Consider the following 15060-nt stretch of genomic DNA (forward strand, 5'->3'; position numbering starts at 1 on the left):
TAGCTTGCTGAGCCAGCTGTCCTTGTGCAAACAAAGGCTCCCTCCTGTTATCAGTCACTGCTGGAAAGGGGTGAGGAGGCTGCTGCACCATTATGGCTTGGCTGCCCTCAGAAATGGGACCCCTATCATCACCCTTTTGCTTGCTGAGTTTAGGCTCACAGCATTATGAATTTGTATAGGATTGAGAAAAATAGGTGGCCTTAGGACCCAGTGGAGCTGGGCCCATAAGACAGCCCAGCCCTTTGGATGAGAAACTTCGCACACTCACCACTAAGAGTTGGGCAGCCAGACCTTTCTAGTGGGCAGATCTAAGATTTGTGAGCTTAACCTTATATCAGGGTTCAGCAAATGATGGCCTAAGGGCTAGTTCCTGCCAGCTGCCTGTTTTTGTGAATAAAACTTTATTGAGCCATCCTCATTCCTTTATGCATTGTCTATGGCTGTGTTCATCCCAACAGAGACCTTACAGCCTGCAGTGCCTAAAATATTTACTGTCTGGTTCTTTACAGAAAGGTTTGCTGACTCCTGCCCTATACCAGTTTTTCATTCCGAGTTTTAAATGTTATGGAGAGAAGGATGTTTTGGGATTTCAGTTTAAAACAGAATTTATGAGGCTGGGCACGTTGGTTCACACCTGTAATCCTAGCACTCTGGGAGGCTGAGGCAGGTGGATTGCCTGAGCTCAGGAGTTTGAGACCAATTTGTGCAAGAGGGAGACCCAGTCTCTAAAAAATGACAGGTGCCTATTGGCCCAGCTACTAAGGAGACTGAGGTAGGAGGATCACTAGAGCTCAAGTGTTTGAGGTTGCTGTGAACTGTGATGCCAGAGCACTCTACTGAAGGTGACAAGGTGAGACTCTGTCTCAAACAAACAAACAAATAAACAAAGACAAACCAACCCCTCTCATGCCAGCATTTATGCAGAAACCTTTCTCTACTGCAAGGCAAATGTCTCTGAACAATAGTCAAAATTTATTTATTTATTTATTTTAGCACTTTATTACTCATGCATAGGAAGTAGCATGAAAATAATGTTTCCTTTTATTATTTTTTTATTTTACAATAGTCACAATTTAAAAGCCAAGAGCTTAAGGCCTCAGTAAAGCGGCCTGGCTGTCCTGGTGAAATATCCAGTGATCAATCTTCTGACACATTGAGCTTCTCAGTCACACCCTATGATCAGAACTCAATTCTTTGGTAATAATACAGCATATAGCCATTTTCTCCCCTTCAGCATCTCCACCCACACCACCCAGTACCATTTGGTTACCTTGCTTCAATTCAGCACTAGTCTGACTTTTACCTTCTGGCTTTTGAGCACTGTATACACAGGACAGTGTGTGATGGTGGTGGGAGGTGAATACGGGAGTATCACCAGGTGCTATGGTCTGAATATTTGTGTCCCCTAAAATTGATAAATTGAAATCCTAACCCTCAAGGTGATGGTACTAGGAGGTGGGATGTCGAGGGAAGGTGATTAGGTCATGACAGCTCATGAATGGTGTCAGTAGTCTCATAAATGTGGCCCAAAGGAGCCCTTTGTCCCTTTTTCATCATGTGAGGATGCTGCAAGAAGGCACAGTCTATGAGAGTGGGTCCTCACCAGACGCTTCATCTTCTAACACCTTGATCTTGGACAGCCGAGCTTCCAGAACTGTGGGAAATAAGTTTCTGTTGTTTGTAAGTCATCTCAGTGTAGTCATTTTGTTAGAGCAGCCCCCAATGAACTAAGACACCAGGGAATCCTGGGAACATGTGTTATGCATCTTTCTGAGTTGCTTTGAGATCACTCAGATCTTAAGCCCAGAGCTCAGGCCTCCCGTGAGTCATGTAACTCAAATTGCAGACCATTTGAATCAAGAAGTCTTTACTTTTCATTAAGGCTGCAAGAAACAGTTAATATGTTAAGTACAGAAAGAGCATTTAAGATGTCACTAAAAGGAACCACAGAAGTCCCTTTTTTCTTTTTCTTTTTTTTAATTTAGAAGATGAAATATACAGTAGGGTCTTTGAAATTCTAATTGCCAGAATTTCAGGGGATGGTACCTTGTTATGGTTTTATTAATTTACAATCAATTAAAAAATAGAAATTGTATTATAGATGTGTCCAGTTTTTTGGTTCAGATCTTTTGAGTTGAGATTTTGGAGACATTAGGTGAGGCCTCCCTCCTTTGTCTTTGCAAAGGTATAGCTTAGGGGAGCAGGGGAGGGAAGTGTTAACAAAACATCTTAGAGGAGATTACAGATGGCAGGAATTATTTTCAATATTTTACCTTGCTGACTTCTGAGTCTCAAAAGCCTTTCATATGTCATTGCCACAGTGTGCAGCAATTAAGAGTAGAAAACAACCTTTCAATCATGGCCTATGAAATTCCAGGTTGTACAGCAGTATTGGGTGGTTAAATGCCAGTAATTACATTTAATGTTATGATAAGCCTCCAGATTCAGATTCTCCAGGTCAAAAACAACAAAACTCTGATAAGTGTCTGGGACAAAGTCAAAGCAAAGCCAACCCAAGTACAGTCTGTCCCCCACACTGGTGGGTTTGGCATCCATGGATTCAACCAACTATGGTTGGAAAATATTTGAAAAATAAAAACTGCTTCTGTACTGAACATGTACACACTTCATTATTCTCTAAGCAATGCAGTATAACAACTATTTACATAGCATTTACATTGTATTAGGTATCTTAAGTAATCTAGAGATGATTTAAACTATACAAGAGGAGGTGCATAGGTTATAGGCAAATACTATGCTGTTTTCTATCAGAGACTTGAGCATCTGCAGATTTTGATATCCAGGGGAGGTCCTGGAACCAATTCACCACAGATGACTGTAAATACTTTTAAAAGCACAGTCTTAATTTTTTTTATTCTCTTTTTATTTTTGTTTATTCTTGTATAAGCTGTGGATTGTCCCTGATCATAATAAAGCAATGAGTAACTGCATAGAATTTGGAATGAGCAGTCTTGAGAGTCTGAATTGATTTTGGCTCCTAGGTCAATTGCTAGTTCACGAACTGTGTGATTTTGGACAAGTTCATTGGTTCGAGCCTCTTTTCTTCATTTGCAAAATGAGCTTAACAACAACAACCTTGAGTATAACAGATGTGGTATAGATGAAATAACATTTGTAACATTTCAAGCACTATTCTGCACATTGTCAGGTTAGAAAAGGACCAAGTTAGTAAGTTAATAGGTTAGAGAATGGCTAAGTGCATTTTTAAAACCATGTTTATTCTAATACTTAAAGGAGGTTTATATCAAACATTCTATCGTGTTTTGAGTCCAAGTAGCAGAATAGACTACCGTCTTCATCTGAAGGATTTATTTTTAAAGGTGGATGGGTGTTTTTAAAACTAAACTACCAAAGGATTAGCATTGTGAGAAACTAAATCACAGTTTAATTGCTCCCACCAGACCTGGTTCATGCACATCTCCAGATATGGGTGCATCTGCCTGCCTCTCTGGCCTGCACTCGTGTCCTGCAAAGCTGTGGCCTTGTCTTTGGCTCCTTGTTTCCTGACACCCCATGTTGTCTCAGCTGCTGCTGGAGGCCAAGGCTGGGCTTCAGCATTTCTCCTTTGCCATGGTAGCTCCAATGTTAGGTCCAACATGAGCAGAATCAGAGAACTGTGCTTCTCCAGCGGCAGCTCAGAGGCACCCGAGTGACACAACCTGGAAACAATGGGCAATTTAGCAATCGCCAGGGGCAGCTTTTACCAATGAGAACATTCCACAGAGAGAGAGAGGACTCATCAGATAAATTATTCACACTTCTTCTCCCTGAAAGACATCCCAAGACCTGGGGAGTTTAGATAGGCTCTCTAGAGATATGCCAAGTGCCAAACCACCCAGTGGGTTTTCTCATGAAACCATTTCCAGCTCTGTAATAAACCACTTTATATTTTTTGTGTTCCCATCCTCACTTTTCCTTTTTCCTCACTCTTGCTTTCCTAGGATTGCATGCTCCAGTAAAGAACTGGTCTATAAAGTTTGCTTCAAGTTCAGTTTTCTGGGACCAAGACAATTGGTATGAGAAGTGGCCCTAGAGCACAGACTTTCTGGATGTGATTCTGGAGGGGGACTTCCCACCTATCTGAGGTCAATATGGGACATGCTGCTGGTGCTAATAGTATGTGGTGGTAACTATTGGTGTGAGAAGCTATGCTGCGGGGGGGATAGCTGATGAGTAGTATGGGGGCATGATAATCACAAAAAATTTGGTATTAGTTTTCTGTTCATGGTAGTTATACAGGCACAGCAATAAGAAAATTATAATAACTAAAGACGATTAAAAGAGAATTAGAATTTAAGAAGACAGTTAACTGTCATCTTAAGGCACACTCTGAATGTTAGGAGGTCTCCATGGCACATTTTATTTACTTTTCTGTCAGACATCACCCCTTTAGACTCTATAGCACTTTTGAAGGAGATGGCTGTGTCTGGCAGGGGCAGTGCAGACTATGCTGGACATCTGATTACAAGGGTGTCAGAGCTGCAAAGAAGGCCAAACATGCAGTCTTGACAGGGATCCTTCGATAAAGTCAAAGTTTTAATACGGGAAGGTCGGGTGTTTGAGAAACAGGCACATTTGTTTGGATGAACCTAAACCTTCAAGCCTCCAATTTCCCAGAAACTTGTTAGCTGTCAGAAGCAGCCTCTTCCTCTTTTCCAGAGGAAAACATCTCCTCTTGTCCGCAATCATGTCTCATACCTGAGGAAGGTATCTCCTAGTATGATGCTTGTTTTATTATTCAAGGACTGGCCTTACTTCCACACATTGTTTCCAGGCTGACTGCAAGGGTCACGTCTCACCGTGCCTTAAACAAAGAAACCCAAACCCTGCTCTAGAGAGAAGGAAGAGTCACACAGCAAAGAAATGATAGGACCTTGCTAATCATACCAGCATAGGCCAGAAGAATACCCATGGGAGCAGATCCTCCATGTAATAGACTGGGCCATATGGAATGTACTGTACAGTGGGGAGCACGTAGGCATGTCCTTACCCAGGTCTGCTGAGGACACTGAGACGGACCCGGTTTTCTGGAATGGCTTGTTGAAACCTGGGCACAATACGACTTGTGGTGAATGAAGTGGAGATGCAAAAACTTCCTTGGCCTGTGAGGAAGAAATTAGAAACCACCTGAGATAGGAATGTTAGATTGGATTTAACACCGGAAGATCTGCAGAATCATCACCTTTCTATGTTCTCTGGAAGACCCTAGAAACAATCAGAGAGCAAGAAATTCCCTGTTTCTTGCAGGGGGCAGATGGCATCTTTGAGAAGCTTGGTGGTGGATCATGGCTAGTGTTGATAGTAGAAGATTCTATCACAAAACTGGGATACACTCCCTGGCAATAGAGATGATGAGATTCTGAGATGATAAAATTGAAGTGGCAGGATCTGATTGTCAGAGGCAAGGTGGGCATAATTACAGTGATTATGAGTCAAGGACTCAAAAAGCATCTTGACTTGTAGGTGTCTTTTTCAATGTGGGGAATAGATCTTGTTGTGTCTAGGGGTAAGATAAGTGGTCATTTGATTACTGCTGAGAGCCGGAGAATAGACAGTCGATGCCAGCTAGCACAATAGAAATTGTTATTTCTCATCTAATTTCTAGATTAATGCCAATTCACTAATCCAGAGAACTTTGATGAAAGTTGTCTTGTCCTTTGATGCCTTGTCCTTTAGAGAAGGACCTTGAAATTTTATTGCAGATATTTCTAAGAATCCTTTCTCAAGGGGACTTGTGGTCGTCATTAACCAGAATCTGAATTTACAAATATTTAATTGGTACGTACATGTATATATCATGTGTACGTGTGTGTGCGTGAGTGTGTGTGTGTGCATGTGTGAGTTGGCAGAAGCCTGGAAGCCTCACATTGTATGGTCTTTGGCATACATGGAGAGTCAGGTGGAAGTCTTGAGCTTACCCTCTCCAAGCAAGGTGATGAATTGGAGGCATGCCATGAAGAGGACAGAGATTAGTGCCACTCTTAAAACCCTGAAGTATACAAGGGTATTGGTACCTGTCATGGATCCATTCAGTTAATCTGGACCTTTGCAAAGCCAGATGGAATATGCCAGGATGGCTGGTGGTGGACTACTTAAACATAATAAGATGGTCACCTCAGTCAGAGATGCCACAGTGGAAATGCTTCTCTATTGGAGTAGAGGTATATAGCCTTTGTTCCTTTGTATGTGGCTACCGGTCTGGTAAATGCTTTCCTTAGGTCCCAATAACTTTACTTGTACAAGGCAAGGACCACAGTGTACTTTACTGTCTTGCCTCAGAACTATGCTAACCCTCCTGTATGCTGGGACCTTGACTGTCTTGACTCACCACAGAACATTGTGTTTCTGTTATCAGGTTAATTGGACTTTGTAAACAAGAATCTGTAAGTGCCCTAGATGACCCAGTAAGTACATGTGTATTAGAAGGTAATATATAAACCCAAAGAAGGTTCATGTACCTGCTATATTGGTGATTTCAGAGGTTTAGAAGTTTTGAGCATAGTAAAACATTCCTTCCAAGGTTAAGGAAAAATTGTCATATCTCCAATTCTCATCACTTAGAAAGAGACACTCTCCTCAGTAGTCTTTGGATTTTTTGAAGGAGCATGTACTTGGGATTATGGCTCCGATTCATTTTTTGAGTGACTTGGAGGGCTGCCAGTTTTGAGTGGAGCCTAGAGTAAGAGAAGGGTCATTATTAGATCAGTCTCCAGTAAAATATAGGCAGAGCCAACAGATGTCATTATGCTGGAGTTAAGTATTGTGGGGTCCCATTGTCACAGCACAGACAGGCTTAACTTCTGTTGCACCGAATTACTCTTTGTTTGGAAAACAGATTCTGGAATTCTGCTGGGCCTACTTGTGACTGGACACCTAGCCATAGAGAACCAAGGGTGTGCAATTAGACCTGTTCATTATAACATAATTTTTCTTGGCCCATTAGTTATTCATCATATGTTGAAGGAGGCACCCAGGAGATCTGGTTCAAGCAAGACTTGTAGACACAGACTACGTAAGCATGTGGTCAAGACTCACAGGTCACCAACTCATCTCCCTCAGTTTGCTCCTACAGCCACTTGGGGGCTCCCTCCAACCAACTGTTAATGGGAGGAAAGCCTTGAACCAGATTCACAAGTGGGTTGTGGTAATAGGTTGGCACAACTGGAAACAGACCCCTGCTACAGGGTTCCAACCCTACTCCTTGGTTGCCTTAGAAGGAAATCCTTTTGATTGTCATAGGATACTTAGTGATCCACTTTGTATGAGGGGAACTGAAGAAGAGATACCTGAGTTGTGGCTATATGCTAATGCCCAGTCAGTGTTGAATGACTTGGTAGTTTTGTCAGGGACAACAGCAAATTCACAACAGGAGATAGATTTAGGGAGGAGAAGAGTAGATGGACCCACAGGAGCAGGTGCAAAGCATGAACATTTCAGATTCTCAGTCAATGGTCACCAGGGACCTCACTGAGGGAGTTTTCAAATACCAGTAGACAGGATGGTTCATCCTACAGATCACCAGCACTTCTCTGTGGTTGTTCTAGCACTTGTGCAGTAGATCCTGGAAAGAATGTCACTGATGGTAGGCAAGGAGACTATGCAGAAGCACAACCATGTGGCCCTCGTGTCACTGAGGCTTATTTAGCCGCTGTCATGACGGAATGCTCAACTTTCCAGTGTCAGAGACCAATGCTGGGCTCTTGATAATGATGTCATTCCTCAGGGACATCAATTATAGTGGGCCATTTAATTAAAGTTTTGGAACAAGCATTGTATATACTTATATAAATTTACATTTATATGAGATTTATATAAAGTGAAATTATAAAATATGAAATGAGAATAATAAATAACAAATTTGGGGTAGTGATTATCTCTGGAAGTGAGAGAAGGGTAGTGCTATAGAGGAGAGCATTTCAACTTCATTCATGATTTATTTTTTATACTTAGTGACATGGTCACAGATTTTATTATACATGTATCACTTCCTTTATGTTTTTATAGGTATAAAATCTCTTATAGAAAAAAAGAGTTGTGAAGATGATTTTAACTCTAGTTAGTTAGGCCACAATTTTTACATAATAATGAAGATGTACAAAATAATGAGAAATGAATGAGGTAAAATAGAACCAAAGAACCTGGAGTCTGGCTTGCATGTGTGTCCTCTTAATCCAATCCTTGAAGTCTCTCTGTTGCAGGGTGACTGTGCTCCCAGCCTACGTCCTGTGTAGGATGTGCACTGTGACACAGCATCCTGTAAGCAGGGTTCAGCACACTTCTTCAGTAAAGGTCCTCATGTCCAATCTTTTTGGCTTCACAGGAAATGTGGTCCCTGTTGCTCCTACTCAACTCTGCTGTTGTAGGACGAAAGCAAGTACATGCCAGCTACGCATTATGTGGAGGCCAGTGCAAAATGGAAGTGTGAAGCCCTTTGGTAAATAATTAAGAATCTCAAAATGGCATCAGCAGTGCATTAAACTAAGCACAGGCCCTTCTAAGCACTGGGCCCTCTGGGACAGTAATTTTGCATGTCCAGGAGGCCAGTCCAGTGCCAGCTATTTACTCAATAGGTGAAGGAATGGATTCAGCCCTGAGGCGTATTTGCTAACTCCTGCTATAAAGGATCAAACCACAGCTTGTACCTTTGATTGGTCAAGAGGGCTCTGAATAGGGTACGCTGCCACTTCTATGCTCAGCCATCCCTCAATTTTCTCACATTACATGCCATGACTGAAAGTCCATATATGAGTCCTTGACCTAGAGTTGAACCTTAGGGAAGGATGGCCCTGGCCCTAGAAGTTCACAGACTGACAGCAATAGGTTCTTCTCTAAGCATGTTCAATGCTGCTCTTGCCTGGTTACCTCTGGGAAGACAAAAGAGGCCTTTTTTTTTGTTTCTGTCCTTTTCACTCCAGGTAACTTTGTGTTGACTTTCTCTGAAAGTGTCCTTGACTTCTGAAACACGTTCAAAAACTACTTTTGAAATAAACACACAGCAATCCTTTCAGAAGCTTGCCGGCCTTTGATTAGCTCTTGCTGACTTTTAAAGAACATATCTTGTCACTTCTCTTGAGTTTTCAGGGAGGCTTTGGTAGTATCTGGAATATTTTTTTGTATGTGTGTTCACTTCCGTAGATCAGAACTAGGCTCCTGGTGCATCTGGCGGCTGGGCTGTCTGGTTTCCATCATAGCCTGCTTTGGCCTGTTCTGTTGGTCTAATGATTCCAGAGTCTCATCTTCCAAAATGATGCTCTTTCTCTAAACAGCTGCAGAATTTTAAAAACTCCATGGTGACATTAGTAGGACTGCTTGCTATCTAGAGAAAGGGTTTTATCTGTGTAATTGGAATGAACACCTGACTCTCATTCCTTGTCTTTGGTGTTTGCTTTCACATTTGAGGCAAGAGATGGATTCCTGTAATGGATTCAGTGTGATGGTAACTCATTGAACAAAGACACGTGTCTTGTGGGAAGCTCCAAAGTCCATTCTGCAAGGTGCATATCTAAGTAGAGATCACATTATCCCTGGGTTGATTCAGACCGGCCCAGGAGGATGACCTCTGACTTGTCATCTTCCAGCCTGATTCTCTGAGGAACAACAGAGTTAAGACAGATGTGGAATGTTGTTTCTGACTGGCCTGCAGTGGGGGACTCCACCTAGCCTAGGGAGCTGTGAGTTGGCGTGCAGGCCTCAGCCCTATGTGACTGGAAAGATTGGGGAGAAACCGAGGCTGCAGCTTTCCTGAGTCAAGATGACTCCCACATAGCTTGGTTTTCATTTACCTGTGCCACATAGGTGGGGAGATGAAGGTAGCCACTCACTGGCCTCCTGATGGGTTCAGGTGAGTACCAGCTGCACTTCCTATCTGGTGTTCTTGAATAAACCTAGGTCAATCTAGTATTAAAGCCTATTGTGTCTCTTAATCTGACTGCCAACCTGAACCCATACTAACCACCACTAATGCTGTGGATTTAACATTCTCTGCCTTTAGAACTAACCTAGCTTGGTGGTTGTGCATGAGGGCTTTGAGTCTGAGGACCTGGGTTTGAATCCTGGTTCTATAACTTACTTGCTGTATCCCTCTACAGAGATTATTTGATTTCTCTCTTCCCCAGTTTCCTCATTTGCAAACTGGGGGTGAATAGAATGGGTTAATGCATAGTAGTCTTAAAGCAATGGCTGGCAGAGAACAAAGATAGATAGAGCTGCCTGGTGAGTGCTGGTTACTGTGGTTATTGCTGAGAATTGCTGCTTCCATGTTATAAGACCTTTATTGTCAAGAACATCTTTGTCTCTATTACATATAAAGAAAAGTTTAGCTTCATATGGTAATATTTTTTCATTTATTTTCTCTTATTTATTTATTTATTTATTTTTTTGTAGAGACAGAGTCTCACTGTACCGCCCTCGGGTAGACTGCCATGGCGTCACACAGCTCACAGCAACCTCTACTCTTGGGCTTACGCGATTCTCTTGCCTCAGCCTCCCCAGCAGCTGGGACTACAGGTGCCCGCCACAATGCCCAGCTATTTTTTTATTGCAGTTTGGCCGGGGCTGGGTTTGAACCCGCCACCCTCGGCATATGGGGCCAGCGCCCTACTCACTGAGCCACAGGCGCCGCCCTTATTTATTTATTTTTAATGCATCACCCACTTTACAGTAAAAAACGACTGGCTTTTTTGTGTTGCAGTTGTCATTGTTTTTTAACTGGCCCAGGCCAGGTTCAAACCTGCCACCCTTGGTGTATGTGGCTGGTGCCATAACCACTGTGCTACGGAAGCCAAGCCCATTCATTTTCTCTTAATAAAGGATTTGATAATTGTATTCTGGAATATATTTTGATGCTGATTTCTGCAGTATAATTTTCCCAGAACCCAGTGAATCACTTTGATTTTCTCTTTTTTTTTTTTGTCCAGGTCTACTGGGGTATAATGGATAAATAAACAGTGTACATACTTAAGGTGTATCTGTGATGCTTCATTTTAATTTTCAGTATCTATTCTTTTCTAATTTCTGAAACATTTTCTCCAATTACTCCTTTGCTAATGATTCTGTTCCAGTTGATCTATAGATGATGATACAAATAGTCAAGAATTTAGGAATTCCTCTTAATAGTTATCATTCCTTATTCTCTTCTTTCTCTCATAATTCCTTATTTATTGTGTTGGTTTGAGTTGATACTCTACTCTAATAATCTCATTTTCTGCAGCTCTTTCATCACTTCTAATTCTTGTCTGTCTTACTGGGGAAACAGTTCTCCATTCTCCTTGTCCTGTGGTTGCAAAGCCCCTTTCAGCTACCTGATAATGCAAGGTTGTATCTGACAACTTCTTTTTGTCTTGATTTTTGATTTAATCTTGATATGTTTCAAGTGTTAGGTTTCTCTCAGAATCTTTCCTGCTTGTTTTGGATCAGAGTTGTTTCTAAATAGAAACTCCTAATTGTGATCGGTCTTCTTGTTTCTGTATACGGTGTTTTTTAGTGGTTATTTTGCACTTTATCAGAGGAGTGGTAATAGGGACATTTAGCATAAATGCCATTCTCTTCACACAGGCAATGCCAGGCTTCCCAAGTTCAATGGTATAATTTCAAACACAAATTGCAACCACATTGGAGAGAGATTCCTGACAGGGTGCTTCCCCTGGACGTGGAGGTGAGAATCATTACCCAGTGGAGGTGGTCCTACAGTTTGTCCAAACAACACAAACCTCTTACTGGAAGCAGATGTACCTCTGCAGAGTTGGTCGGTGACAGAACCCCCATCCCTCCCCCTCCAGCTCTGGCAGAGGGAGCTCGAGCTTGAGTGTCAGGCTGGTTGGCGGCATCTATTCATGTGGGGGAGCGTAACCTGGCTGTCAGGTTGTGTGTATGATGGACACAAGTTGCTGCCAGCTTGCTCTGCTCACTGTGGAGGTAGAAACTCTGCAGCACAGCGCCTGGTCTGGCTGGGAGTCCGGAGGAATAGAGCCAGTATCTGAGAGAGCACTTAGCAAGAGCACAAAGAAAGAGCTCTGGATTCCAAGGGCAGTGTGTCATGCCTTGATAAGGCACATTTGCAAGTCAGTCTATGAGGCGGGCTAGAGATGTTATTACAATTGTACCCCCTAGACAATTTGGGTACAGAGGAGGTACTTTTTTTTCTGGCTGCTGCTTGGTAGCTCTGGTTGTTCCTGCAGTAGATAGCTTCTTGCTCTCCAAGGACTTTTAATATGGGCACAGACTGGGCTGAGAGTGGAGAGGCAGAACTCATTCAAGATTATTCACAGTCTAGGCAGATTTCTTCTGCCTGAGTTTATAGGGCCACATCATTAGGGGGCCAGGCCAGAGGGGTCACGCTTTGCATGTTGACCTTCCTATCCAAGGTGTATGAGGGTGACTTCCCAAGTCACTGGGAAGAAGGACATGTATTTCACGGATGAAGAGCAGGCTTGCTGAATGGCTTTCCCACCTCGTCTTCCAGGAAAGGCACGGTCCTCTGTGAGAGCCATGTCAGAGACCTGACATAAGGGTTAGCACAATTCTGTTGTCTGGGTGCTTGTTCAACCCAGCAGGCATGGACCTGACTGTTAGGATGATGGGAGCAGGGCAGGGAGGGGATGCCACGAAGGCAGCAGCGTATGGGGACATGTAGGCTGCAGTGGAAATGGCCTGAGGAGCTTGGTGGTCATCTATGCTTACTTGTCTTTAAGAAGAAGGGCCAAAGCTCAGTGCCCATAGCACAGTGGTTATGGCACCAGCCACATACACTGAGGGTGGTGGGTTCCTGTAGTCCCAGGAGTTGTGGCAGGTGCCTGTAGTCCCAGCTACCTGGGAGGCTGAGGCAAGAGAATCACTTAAGCCCAAGAGTTGGAGGTTGCTGTGAGCTGTGACGCCACGGCACTCTACCAAGGGCAACGAAGTGAGAAAACAAAACTCTGTCTCAAAAAAGAAGAAGGGACAAGGACACTCGAGGTTGTGCAGGAAGGACACACCATTTAAGGCACACCTAGAAGAGGAAGGTGGACATGTGGCTAGTCACGCCAGGCCATGGTGGGAGAAGAACTCCTGGAGACAAGAGGGGCTAAAAGCTCGAAATGGGAAGAGCAGCATTGACGAGGCTGAGGGTCAGCCTTGCTATGTCCTCTGGGGGCGTTCACCTGGATCCTTCTCTTGTCCCCTCTTCTTAGTATGCTGAGCTGAAGATTGCAAAGAATGTCAGCAAGTCCTCATTGTGGTAATCGTATTGTAACACCCTATGATTTCCTCTAATAGATATGTTTCTGCATATGTGGCAAATATGTTTTAAGGTGTGGAGATAAGATTTTAGGGATGAGAGAATAAGACAATTTGTTCTCTTCCTTAGAGTTACTTCTACTTTGTGCAAAACTCATAAGAGGTGGTATCTGAATGTCTGACAAGAAATCAACCCTGTTGGTATCAATAATAAGTCCTAACACATACACAGGCTTCTTAATGTGGGCCATGTGCTTTTCTAAGCTCTTTTCGTATATTAACTCATTTAGTCTTGCCAACAACCATCTTATTCTTGTTTCATATTTGTGGAATTCCTACTTTGTATTTGTTCTATGTCTGAGGCTCAGACAGATTTAGTGACATTTCCAACTTCACATAGATATCTGGGGGAGATAGAATTTGAACCCAGGCAGTCTCCCTCAAGAGGCTGCACTCTCACTACTGGAAGCACGGCCTCTCCTTCTTCTGGCCCTATCATCTTAGGCAAGTGATGTCTTCTCTGTAATGGGCCCTAAAACCAGCCTTACTGGGATTTGAAGGTGGAATGCCCCTAGTCCAGCCAGCACCTGACGCACAGTAGGTGGAGGTCTTCCTCCACCCCACTTCACATCCCTTCTTTAGAGGACAGGGAGTGATTTGTACTCCATGGTGGCTAGAGGAAGGTGATAGTCAGTTAAAAGTATGGAACTGCTGGGTTTTAGAAGAAAGGCAAGTAAGCATCTATTATTATTATTATTTTTTTTAGAGATAGAGTCTCACTTTATCACCCTCAGTAGAGTGCGGTAGTGTCACAGCTCACAGCAACATCCAACTCCTGGGTTTAGGCGATTCTTTTGACTCAGCCTCCCAAGTAGCTGGGACTACAGGTGCCCGCCACAATGCCTGGCTATTTTTTTGTTGCAGTTTGGCCGGGGCTGGGTTTAAACCCACCACCTTCGGTATATGGGTCCTGCGCCTTACTCAATGAGCCACAGGTGCCGCCCATAAGCATCTATTATTTTTAAAGTGTGGTAAAATACACATGACATATTATTTACCTGTCTTTTTTTTTCGTTGTTGTTAAGCAGGCCCAGGCAAGGCTCAAACTTGGTTCCCCTGGTATCCAGGGCCAGTGCTCTAACCACTATATTACAGCGCTCACCTTATTTACCATTTTAAGTATATAGTTCAGATTAAGTCCATTCACTTGTAGGCATTGCCACCATCCAACCATTTTTCATCTTGTAAAACTGAAACTCCGCATCTCTTAAACACCACCCCATTCCCCCATCTTAGTCCATTTTATGCTGCTATAATAGAATACCAAAGACTGAATAATTTCTAATGAACAGAAATTGATTTGGCTCATACTTCTAGAGGTTGGGAAGTCTAAGAGCACGGCAGCACCGTCTGGCAAGGGTCTCCATGCTGTCATCCCACGGTGGAGGGTAGAAGGGTAAGAGAGGATGTGACTGAGCAAGAGATGGAACTCACAGCCTCAAGACCTTTATAATCGGCATCAAATCATTCATGAGGGTGGGACATTAACAGCTATGAGGCCTTGCCTCTCAACACTGTTGGTTTGGGGATCAAAACACTCATGTGTTTTGGAAGACACATTTAACCCATAGCATGTCTTTCAACCTTGGGCTACTACCGTTCTACTTCGTCTCTAAAAATTTGACTACTTATGGTACTTCATGGAAGTGGGATAATACGGTATTTGTCTCTCTGTTTTTAAACTAGCTTATTTTATTTAGCATTAATATCCTTGAGTTTCATCCAGGTAGCATGTATCAGTATTGCCTTCATTTCTAAGGCTGAATG

This window comes from Nycticebus coucang, chromosome 3 (genome assembly GCF_027406575.1).
Source record: "Nycticebus coucang isolate mNycCou1 chromosome 3, mNycCou1.pri, whole genome shotgun sequence".
NCBI classification, from domain to species: Eukaryota; Metazoa; Chordata; class Mammalia; order Primates; family Lorisidae; genus Nycticebus; species Nycticebus coucang.